Source organism: Rhamphochromis longiceps, linkage group LG9 (genome assembly GCF_057381845.1).
Source record: "Rhamphochromis longiceps isolate RC_006_pf linkage group LG9, R_longiceps_female_GT1.1, whole genome shotgun sequence".
NCBI classification, from domain to species: Eukaryota; Metazoa; Chordata; class Actinopteri; order Cichliformes; family Cichlidae; genus Rhamphochromis; species Rhamphochromis longiceps.
In genome coordinates, this window is record NC_140565.1 from 7,761,558 (window position 1) to 7,773,891 (window position 12,334).

The window sequence follows — 12,334 nt, forward strand, 5'->3', positions numbered from 1 at the left end:
TGTCAGCAAAGACTCCTCTGCTACTCAAATATGCACAGATTCAGGTTCACAAGGCCAACTCCACAATGTTTCTTCCAGTTCAAAGAACAACTTCATCCAAAGGCTTAAACCGAAAGGTTTTGTTTCAGAAAGAGAGGGGAAAAATAATGTATACCTCCACCAAACCAGGCAAGCTGCAAAACACAGTGAATGTCAAGACCAGTGGACAACCTCCAGAGCTGAAACATGAAGTGAATCCAGTAGGTACTCAAAATCTGAGTCATTACCCATGAGCTTCCAAACGTCCAGCTGTAAGGCATCATCATAGCCACAGGTGTACTGGAGCCAGACACCCAGTCTCTGAAAAGACCACATCCACGATTAAACTGTATGGGCACAAACACTGTTAAAGCCTTTTCTCAGTTGATTATTCTGACTGTGTCGTATGGAAAGCTCCAGAAACTTCAGTTCTGTTGACTGAAGTCCAGTGTTTTATTAATGTGTTAGTTAGCACTAAGAATTCCACGTGTCTCTGTGTATTCTTCCTTTACACTTTATGAATAAGACTTACTAACCAAGCTAGCTATTGTTAGCTGATACGTTAGCACTTTACCTTATATGGATGAGAATGTAATATCAACAACATGCCAGCAGGCAATATAAAAAGATAGGAAGGAAGGAATCCATCCACCCTCTTCCACTTATCCAGGGCCAGGTCACGGGGGCAGCAGTCTAATCAAAGAAGCCCAGACCCTCTCCCTCAGGCCACCTCCTTCAGCTCATCAGGTAAATCGAGAGCTTCACTTATTCACTCAGCTTTCTCTTCACCACAACAGACTGGTAAAATGTTCACATCACTGCAGCTGCAGCACCAATCCATCTGTCGATCTCCCGCTCCCTTTTCACCTCACTCGTGAACAAGAGTTATGCCACTTGACTATGCCAGGAAATTCTGTCCATAAAAATTATGGGTGACAAAGGGCAGCCTGGGAGTTGCTCCCCAGGAACAAGTATGACTTACTAGATAGGACCCATATTTTATACTGTATATAGTCAAGATTGATAATAAAAATGACACCCTTCATTAGACGTGTGGGAAAATTCACCACAATTAGCCTCCAAGTGGTACAAAAGATTGCAACAAGAAGGTTCTGGATTCAAACCCACTGGTCGACTAGAGACTGTGTGAAGTCTGCAAGTCCTCCCTGCTTGTATCCATGTACTCCGACTTCCTCCCACAGACTAAAGGCATGCACATGTTAAGTTAATTGATATTCTAAATTGGCCGTAGGAGTGAATAGAAGCGCGCGTGGTTTATCTGTTTTAGCTGTGCAATAGTCTGGCCCATCTCTTGGCCTACAATAAAGGAGGTAGGCTCTAATCCCTCCACAACCTTGAACTGGATGAGTGGGAGAAAATGAATGAGTGACTGGTTGGATAATAAACACAGGGTTTTAAAGGGTTACACGTGTTTTCTTAGCCTCTGAAAAACTCTGGATTGTTACTGCAGATCTCAGGTTAAAGCCAGGTTCACTTTCTGTGGGAAGGAAGGTTGTAATCTGAAGATTCCCACCTTTAAAACTTGCCAGCATTCAAATTCCAGCTGTCTGAATATATAAACATTAACCAAATAAAACTACACAAGTGATCAAAATGGAACACTAACCTTTAGTGCCGCTTTACTGCCGTGTGTGATTTAAAAATTACCCATTTACTCTGACGCAATTTATTTTCTAAGACCTCTGGCAGCATACACTGTAAACTTTTTAAAAGTTCTCTTTAAATGATTTTCAAATTGATATTCATAATAAAATATTGTACAATTAATAACTTTGACCTTTTCTCCAACTACACTAGATTATAGGACCACTGATCACGCTTAAGAAAAAAAAGAACTGTAATATATTTGATTATTTGTAACAACAAAAATAAAAATAAAACATTGGTGTGACTCAATGAGGGTCTCTATATAAGCACTCAGTGTCACATTTAGGCCACTTAAGCCCGTGTGTGTGTATTTGGCAACATACTACCCTATTATGGCAACACAACAGCTACTGAGGTTCAATCTTTGTAACATCTACAAAGACGCACAACATAAACAGCAGAAAGTTTGGCCATCAATGGCAGAGACGATGCTAGCTAATTAATAATAAAATATTGAATTATCAACATAAACTACCTAGATAACTGCTTTGGAAGAACCAATAAGAAACTATAAGCTCTGCCTACCCTCACAACCATGATTGCTACAACAGCAGGATGAGACACTATAAATCCGAACTGGTTGATGCGATTTAAATCCTACAGGTATCCATGTGGACAGGAGAGAACGCCAGCTGCCCAGAGGAGGAACTGTTTGTATGTGCCAGGCTCCCCTCAGAGGTACAAAGCAATGGGGAGAAACAGACACGAGGCCAGCCGGAAGCCAACAATAAAAACCGAACAGGCTGCCAGGGCCAGTTCCTCCAGGTTGTTAAAGACTAGCAGAGAAATATGAAGCTTTTCAGTAACCCATTCGTCTTCTTCACCTTTAACTCAGCTTCAGTAAAATGAGCAATGAGAAAACAGGCAACAATGAGAAAAGAGCCTCAGTGCTACAAGTCTTTGAGTAGGTTGTGCCATTGGGGCCATTAAATGAGCTTGCTTCATTTCTTCATTGCTATGCTGATGATATACAGATTTATTTAAACATTACTGACGATCTTGCTATGTCTTTTCACTATTTTTGTGAATGCATGCGAGGTTAAAGATTGGTTCAAGAGTAATACTCTTGTCCTGAACGAAAAGAAAACTGAGATCGTGGTGTTCGATAGTAAAATCCCCCGCGACCAATTGTGTGCTGCTCTGATGCCTTTTGCTAGCTCCCCTTCTGATTATGGAAGTAATTTGGGCATATTACTGGATAGCTCGTTTAAATTTGGCAAGCGTCTGCCGTAGTGAGGTCTAGTTTTAATCAGCTGCGCCTCATTTCTAAGGCTAAGCGCTATATTCCGCATAATGACCTGGAAAACTTATTCACGCATTCGTGACTTCCAGGTTGGACTATTGCAACTCTCTTTACATTGGCCTGTCCTCCTCGTAGGTTACACACTCCTGTCAGAGCACTTAGATCTGCTACCCAACTTCTTCTGGAGCAACCTCGTTCTCGGCTGAAGTCTCGGGGCGACCGTGCATTTGCTGTAGCTGCCCCAGTCTTATGGAACAATCTTCCTGTTGCTATCCGGGCGTCTGACTCTATGCCACTGCTTAAATCACGGCTGAAGACTTATTAATTTAATCTTGCTTTTCCACCTAGTTAATATTTGGTGTGCGTTGATACATTTTTATCCGTTATGCTTTGTTAACTACTTTTATGTATTATAATTGTCATGGTTTTATAATTGATACGTGCCAGGTCCTTTCTCTTTTCCCTCCCATCTCCTTTTTCCTATTTTATTTTATTTTTTTGTCAAGCACCTTGGTTTTTTTTTAATGTGCTTTATAAATAAAGTTTATTATTATTATTCATTTCAGAGAAATCTGAAGTAGTCCAAGGTGTAAATAAATCTGGTCAGTTTCTAGAAACTTCTATAAACAAAAGGGCCGACCCAAATACCATTCTCGGAGCTTTAGAGCTTAAGTGGTAATCAATGGCAAATAAAGCCGGCAAGTGCCAGCAAGAGAACAAATCAGGTCAGATTTTCTAAATGCAGCAAATATGAACAAAACCATGAAGAAAGGCTATGGTGGGATTTCAGCTGTTTTTACATGCAAAATGATGGCTGAGAGAAAAAGTTAGACGCAGCACAAGGGTTCTCATCCTCCCCACACCACCACAATGTGCACTGATCACATGCTGCTCTGCCTCACTGCTCATTCATCCAATTAAAACAGCAGAGAAACAGCAGAGAGAGGCAAAGACGGCTCCTGTGCAAGAAGAGCAAGATGTCATTGTAAAGCAACATTGGAAAACCCTTCTTTATGGGTATAAAGAGGATCTATCCAGTGACAAAAGCATCAAGGTGGCAACAGTAAACTAAAGCAGCGAGGAAGAGGGATGTTAGGGAAACAAACTGAGCTGGTTTTTATTTTGATATTTAAAAAACATAAAATATTTTGTCTTTTACAATAAATTAGAGCCAGGAATACGACACAGTATTATAACAATACTTCACTGACGATACATTATTGTGACTTTTAACATGTTGCGGTACTGTGGTTGAGTATTTTAATAGTATATACTGCAATTTTTCACCTTTTGCATCTACAAATATCAATTTTATCCAGTGAGATCACTTTTTTAATTTTCTAGCTGCAAAGGAGGCTGTCAAACACACCAATACTGCCACTAAAACCTGCAGTAAGACAGACTGCCAGCTATTAAAATGGCGTCAGGCTGGCAATTACATGCAATCCGTTTGTAACAGGACAGCAATTACTTATGAAAAACAATAAAAATAAAAAATAAAATCAAACATCTGCAGTTGTCTACATAGACAGAAATTCATATTTAACCATTACATTTGGTCTTAGTCTCTGCACTATAGGAATATAACCAGAATATAATGAGCTGGCAGCCAGTTGAGCTGTGCTCGTTAACAAAGACACATTCAGACTGACGGCAAACTGTCTGCATGTATAAATTAAACAGCAATTATTTGCATTTCCAGGGCATTTTAATTTGTTTTTGTTTTTTAAATCTGAATACACAATATAATATTGCCACAAAATAACCCTTAATGAATTATTTTTGCATAGATAAATTATGTAAAAACAAAAGTTCTGGCAACTTTAAAAACACAGCATAATTAATGTGAATACAAATATTTCAAAGGACTTTATCAATCTCAGCTTTTTTTCCCCATTATATCACAAACATTGTGCTGATTAAACATTACTTAATATAAAGTACATGGTTGCAGGCTACATCAAAAACTGGAAGCTCATTAAAAGGAAGAGAGTTTGAGAGGAAAATATCAACTGATGGAAAATTGGAAACATAACATAACAGCAGCCACCAGTGAGAAGTTGTCTATTGTATGCACAGCCAGGGCCCAACGTTCATTCGCCTCATTATCGCTGCACATTATTATGTCCCTGACAAATGGTTACCAATAACTGGTCAGCCAAACACACAGAGGTTCATGCATGGGTGATCGCAGGAAATATAGGACATGATTGTCCTCTTATTTCTTTCTATCGTACAAAACATTCAAAGTTTCAGAGAGGAGTCGCTTTTTACAAGAAGTGCAAATGGACCCAACTTAAATACTTACAGGATGAATACTTAAGAGTTCAATTTCCTTCCTCTATCGTCCACACCTCTCAATGCCACTTGATCCTGAAACAACAAATCATTAACTCAGTCACTAGGCATGCTGGAAATTTCAACTTTATATCAGAGCAAGTACAGAGAACAAATACAAATTAACATTGTGTTCTGTTCTTGTGACTGCACGGACATAAATGAAAACAAGTAGTATAGCTTCATATTTATAACAAAGTGTGAAAATATCTGGTTATTCTCCACAACATAACAGGTCATAATGCTGTGGACAAAAGAAAAAGTATGAATTTGAAGAGATGAACTGATGAACTATTACAAAAGCTACTGACATGCCTGTGCAACACTGTCTCCATGACCTACATCAGCCAATATGGAGGAACAGGCTTCGGTGCCTGACAGCACTTAATGACAGCATCTCAGCAGTTTCCAGTACACAATGGGTAATGCCATGAAATTTATGTTGTTTCAAGATTTGTCAGGATCAAAGCAGACACCGTCCAGCCTGAACAGCCCAATACATTCTTCCTTTTAATGGTCTTGAGAAGGCCATTTATGCTTTCATCGTATCAAGACAAGATTCCTGCAGTTTTGTTGTTGTTGTTTTTTATTTTAAATGCTTGATTCAATGAAGCACCTTTCAGCATTGCATTCAGATCAAACTGCCACAGCTGGACTTCTGATTAGTAGACATGAACGCAGGTTGCAGTCAGTTTTACTTTAGAAAGTTCCTAATTGAGTGATGCGGCACGGTTGAGTGGCAGCAAAAATGAAAGCTAAATATTAAGGAAAGGTGCTTCAGTAGTTCCTTTATTATTACCCCCCTTAAGTAAACAGTCAACAGAAGTGAGGAGGGACACAGATCACCAGGTTATTTTCTGCTGCACTTCCCATCTTATCTGATAAAATATATCTGCATATTATCAAGTTAACAACGTTTTATTCCCACAAACAAACGATAAGTGTTTAAGAGGCACTTTTTGTAGTTGATCTTTAGGACACTGTAGTTTCAACAGGGCAGATATACAACATCACTATCTGCCATTACACTGTAAAGCAGTCTAATGTGAGTGCACGCTGCATCATTTTTGGACTATTAAACTGCAAACACTGACACATTTTATCTCTCTCTGCATTGTTCCTTACCTTCCTGGGAAGTGTATGATTATGTTTAAAATAAAAATGCTCACTTGCAGGAGCTTTCCTCAGGTTATCCATCCATTTTTAAATCAGCCACACTTTCGGCTTAGCTTTGCTGTCCAGCAGTTTTTAATAGTTGCAAGCTTTCAGACTGGCTCTTACAGCCTGCTGGGATTCTCAGTTCTGGAACTCTGGACCATCCTCGCCCTCCAGATCAGGTCATCCACCCCTCTCCGTTATTCAATGTAACTTCTTAGAATGGTTTAAATGATGCCTTTAATCAAACATTTGCAGCACTTTGGTTAATTTGTGTTTTGCATGAATTTGCTAAAAACTGACTCAACTAACACGTTATCCTCCCAAACCATTTACATTTCCACCCAATAAAGGCGGCCATGCTCATTTTTTCTTGCTCAACGCTCTACATTTGTTACTTGGGGGCAGACAGGGTGTGGGTACTGTAATGAGAGCCAGCTTTTAGAACTGATTTTTATGACGAGAGAAATTAACCAGACTACAAGATAAAGCAGGAGAGGGACACCAAAGACTCTGCAGTACAGTTCACTTACTTGGGACACACCTGAGGCTCTTACATTTGCAGGTCTGGGGAATTTCTAGCACGCAGAGGGAAACTCTGGGTTACTTACAAGCTTGTTTTCAAAGAGCACTGATGTGGAACATAATATGCGTGCAGACCCAAAAGGTCACTCAGCCACTTAAAAACACACAATTCCAGACTTTTTCTTTTTGGGTTTTCTGTGCAGTTTGTTCCCAAGATCCAGTTCACAGAAACACTAAAAAGGCAAAAACGTCCACTCCCGATCGTTTGATGAGGGCAATCAGAGGGTATTGCTTTTGGTTTTGTTTTTCAAACACCACTGTATTTAACTAGAAACCAACTCAGACCCACAACGTTTTTATGAATAATTATGAGAGTTTGGGAGGTTGATTTATTTGTACCGAGGCTAAAGAGGTGGGGATGTTTTGAGGATTGTAGATCTATAAATCATTGCTGTTTTGCATGTTTTCCTCTTTGATGTCATGGCAACCGAGCCCACCCGAAACAGATTTCCACATCAGCTAATCAACAGACACTGATAGACAAATGCATAAGGTCCATCCATGCTACAGGTGGAGCCTCATTTCATTGCCAATACTGAGCCATGTCTCCCAGCAGGAGAGTCATTGAGCATCTGCTTTCAATGGAGGGGGGTGGTTGGATTTGTGGGAGGCAGTGGTCCATCAGACCCAACTGAAGTCTCAGCCCCAGCTCTCTGAACTGGGGCCCCCAAAACAATGACGCAACACCCAACAGGCTTATGTAACTAACCTCCTCTAGCAGCTTCTCACTCTGAAACACAGAAGGTGGAGACCCTGGGAACACTACACTGTAACTGAGAGCACACATGCGCTTGTGCTTGCATACAATGACCCAGAGGAGCGTTCTTCTCAACCACATCTCCTTTGGAGCCCAGTCATACCAGCTATTTGGAAATTAAAACTTAGCCTAAAAGCAAGTTCACATAGGTCATCATTTGCACTTAACTGTGTAAATAAATAAAGCTGCACTTCAAAAACTAGTTCTCATGCTAGAGCTCAGTTATTATGAGAAGGAAAAATGAGCAAAGCAAGGTACACTGCCCTTCCAAAATGCCTACATGACCCAACTGAGCTGTGAGGAGAAAAACCACACCATCCTCCTGATCAGCATCAAGAGTCAAACATAGCTGTTCCACAAGTAAACCACATTGGAGAAGAGAAGATGGCGTAACTTGAGCTGATAACTCGCTAGGCTGCAATAACCACTCCCAAACATCTGCAAGTCTGATGGGAGGGGAATGGGTTTGGGATTTAAAAAAAAAAGAAAAGAAAAAGGAGGAATTTCACGATCAAGATAACAATAACAGAAACGTAGTCAAGGCTGCAATTAGCACAAACTTGGAAAGTCAGTAGGAAAGGCATGGTTGTGAACATAAAAACACTGTTTATGCCAGAGACTGACCACAAGTCACGAGTCAAAGCTTGAAAGGACCATCATCATCAGTCCATCCAACCCAAACTCTTCCCCACACATATACTCAATTCCACGGCTTTTACTTCCTCCTTCGTTTCCGACATAACTAAGGCCACTAGAGGGTGAAGTGACAACCAAACATAATTATAGGTCATCATAAAGCTGTTCAAACATGCATTCTGTTTCTCTCTTTTTTAATATTAGTCATAAATATCACACAAACTTTTTTTAAGAAATTAGGATTACCAATAAAAAAGTTAAAACATTGTGACCTTTCCAACAGATGATGTTTACATTGTTTAAGGTTTTCAGACTATCCCATACACACAACACCACAGACTTCACTAGCTAAAACAAATGGATCATGGATTTAGAACAACTGGTGTAATACAGTTGCGTGAAATCTTAGAGGATGGGTAAAAAAAACAAAACAAACATTAGATCAGGCTTGTGAAACTCTTTTTTTTTTTTTTTTTTTTATTAATATTTTTGGATGGACAGAAACATTAATAAATAAATATACAACTGCAATAATCATACTGTCAGTTCTCTGTCCATTTCTAAACAAACAAACAAACTAAGACAAGCAAACAAACAACACACTAACAAACAAAAAAAAAAAAAAAAAAAAAAAAAAAAAAAAAAAAAAAATTACATAAATAAATAAATAAATAAAATAAATAAAACCCAGGAGAAACAAAATAATACACCGCCTCCTGGAAAAAGGCTTGTGAAACTCACAGTCCACACATCCAGGTAAGATCTAGGCCAAACTGGGTTGTACACTCACTCAGATCTAACCTAGATGTAATGTTTAACACCACTGGCCTACATCATGGGCCAGCAGCGGCACCAAAGGGTGCATTTTATTCCCCTGGATGGATTTGCAAAGTGTTACCACTGCAGTAAAGTTATTACTATTTCCAATTTTTCAAAAGAAAAAAAAAAACACTTTTATAGCTGGTGTAGTGATGTCAGCCCCATTAACATGGAATAGAAAAGACCACAAAAATAAAAAGATTTCTAAATCTTTAAAATTTGTTTGACTAATAAAAAAAAGACTAGTTTAGATCCAGGATAGACTCCATGCAGAGGATTTATGCCTTTGCAGATCCACTCCAATATCTAAATTGGAAATATATTGTGCATTAATTGTACAATGACTTCTTCAAATAATTGAACAAATAGTTCAACACATACAATATTACCCAACAACAATAATAAAAGTTAAACTCTAACGTCTTATGGTGACAAGAGTCACCTGAATAGCAGTCTGAGGTGGAGACAGGACCCATGCATTAACACCTTGGTTACACAGCTAATCACCACAGATTATTATTAAGTCCTCCAACAGGTCGGAGGCTTAATCATCACCACCGTGATCACTCATTGATATGAGTCTCTCTAAAAGTCTCTGGATAATAATCACTAGCTACACATGCCCAGGTATCGTCACCAGTGATCAAGAGTTCTTTCTCCTTATACTTTTAGGACATTGTTTCTTTTGCAGGCTAAAGGCAAGGGGCCCTGAAGGCCGAGCTTTTAAGTGGACTTAGAGCCAGTTTAACAGAAGCATGTACAAAAGCTATGAGCCACCACTTATACGTAAGATTATGAAGCCAGTGTCCCAAAAAACAGCAACAAAACTGAGATGGATCTTACCTTCTTCAAGCTACACATCAATTTGTAGACAGGGCAACATGAACAAAGGGAAAAGCTTCCTGTTCAGGGCCATGACAAACTCTTTTGTTGTTTAAAAGGATCAACAAAAGGTCACGTTAAATGTGATCCACAGAGGGAGGGAAGCACCAAAATTTGGCACAGGGAAAGCTCAAAATTCACACCTCAGTCTACAGTCAGTCCACTCTGTGGCTACTAGAGTAAGCACAGGGTTGTCACGATCCCTCTGCGTTTGCTGATCTCACATCAGTTTGGTGAAGTGGAATTGCTGCTGATTAACTTCCATTTCCAACAGTGAAAACAGAACACAGAAGTAGCCTTCCTAATTACCTGCAGGTTATCTATTTTGGCAGACTCCTAGCAGCAGACTATGGGCCAAAGAAGGAGGAAAGGATAAAATACACTTGGATGCTACTCTGTGTATGCATGTGGGTGTGGGTTTGTCTAAAGTGTGTAATATAATTTGACTAAATGTGCATTTATCCAAGTGTGTAAGCACATTTGTTACTACCCTGCAGTCCAATGATGGATGACACTGTTTAGAAGAGAAAATGTTTATTTTTCCATTTCTCTAAATGTAAGCACATACATGCTGCATGAAAGTCAGGGGTGTACTGGTTGGTGCAAAACCTAAAGGTCCATCCAGCAGGCTATGTACAAGTTACCAACACAGAAATATACGAGTTTTCAGCGCAGCTTGGCTTTGCTGTCCTTCCATACAGAAGTGTCGGCCTCCCTGCAGCGATCTTAGGTGTCATAGTACATGGCAACATAAAAGAAAAATGTCTACCGTGACATAAGCTTCGGGTCTTTAGTTTCACTAGCTGTCTGAACCAAGCCTCATTGCCGTCCTGTAATGATGTGTGGATGGTGACGCCTAATGTAAGCAGCCTCCTCCACCTGTAGAGAGGATGGGCTCACCTGGATGTACGTACCGCGCGCGACCCAGTGTTTCAAGGCTCACGTGATAAATGCCACACCGCTTTATGTTTAAAATACACCCACATTTAAATACATTATATAAAGAGCCACAATAATAACTAAAGCACCGACGCTCAAGAACTGATATCAAACGTTAGCTCCAATCGCGTCTTGATACAAGTTATCGCGCTGACAGCCTTCAAACTTCTTAAACTCCACTTATTCTGCAGCTCTGAGAAAAAACGGCCAAGTTCAAACGATGTTTTAAGTTCTTTGTCGAGCTAGAAAGCCGCACGAGCTCAGTTTACACGCACAAACACTCAGTCGCATTCACTTACCGACGCTGTCCCGGGTGAAAGAGCTTGTTTCTAAAGGGCTGTGAGAGCACCACCAAACGCAAACTCTGTTAATATCCCGGAGACACGCACGCGCACAGACTGTCACTCACACGCATAAATCCGCCGCCCTCTGTAAACGCCTTCACTTCAAGCCCACTGCATCTACAAGGAGAGCTGCCGGCAGGAGATTTTCAAAATAAAAGCTTAATTGAAATAGTTGGAACTAGGAAAAGCCAACACTGGCCAACCAAACATACACTTATAACAAAGCGTCTGTTTGCTTTCATATTTCAGTTCTTCTAAAACAGTTCTTCTTCTGAACATTATCGCGATTTGATGAGCGTTTGGGTATTGTACTCAAATATTTTGTTGATAGGAACCATAAAAGGCAGACTGTAGCACCGCTTTTACGCAGCAATTAAAGCAATTATTGCCTGAAATATGTTTTCAAGTAATTTGAAAACGCCTCGGAATGTGAAAAAAAAGGGGTTTTAGTGGTTTAGTAGTTTTGTTGGCATTCATTTAATTCTGATAAGTGCTTTCTGCTATGCAATAAGATGAATTTGAATATAATTTTCTATATATAAGATACAAATTTTCATATTTGTATTTTTTCAATTAGTTGTGTCTGTGTACTTGTGTGCACGTGTGTCTCTGTTAATAGATTTAAACCGTATCTCACAGGGGGGTCATATCCAGAGACTACAGGTGGAATTTAGCTTCTAGCTAAATCTGGTACAAAGCATATTTTCCCTTGTATAGTAAATGTATTTTGTACATGAAATAAATAAGCAACAAACAAAATATATTTATTTCTTGACTTCTATTTTCTTTTGTTATTTGTTTTCACTGTTATACTGTCCCTTATTGTCACTCTTAGCACAACAGTATAAACAATGCATTTTGGACTTTATTCTGAAGGCAACATCCCATTAGCGCTGAACTCAGTATCTTGGTTAAGCTCTACAGTATGACTTGACTCTGAATGTTCTTTTT

General features: G+C 39.5%; 1 protein-coding gene across 2 annotated transcripts in view; it reads right to left on the reverse strand.

The window, feature by feature from the left end:
- The window catches only part of svila (supervillin a), an 80,284-nt gene extending 68,855 nt beyond the window's left edge, over nt 1-11,429 (reverse strand). The window contains exons 1-2 of one of the 2 annotated variants that reach the window (XM_085418119.1): nt 11,339-11,429; nt 5,238-5,302 (exon numbers count right to left, since the gene is read on the reverse strand). The gene's annotated coding sequence lies outside the window, so the exon portion shown is untranslated. The remainder of the gene's footprint in view (nt 1-5,237; nt 5,303-11,338) is intronic. The other variant, XM_085418121.1, reaches the window with a different exon arrangement.
- Between the last annotated feature and the right edge of the window lie 905 nt (nt 11,430-12,334).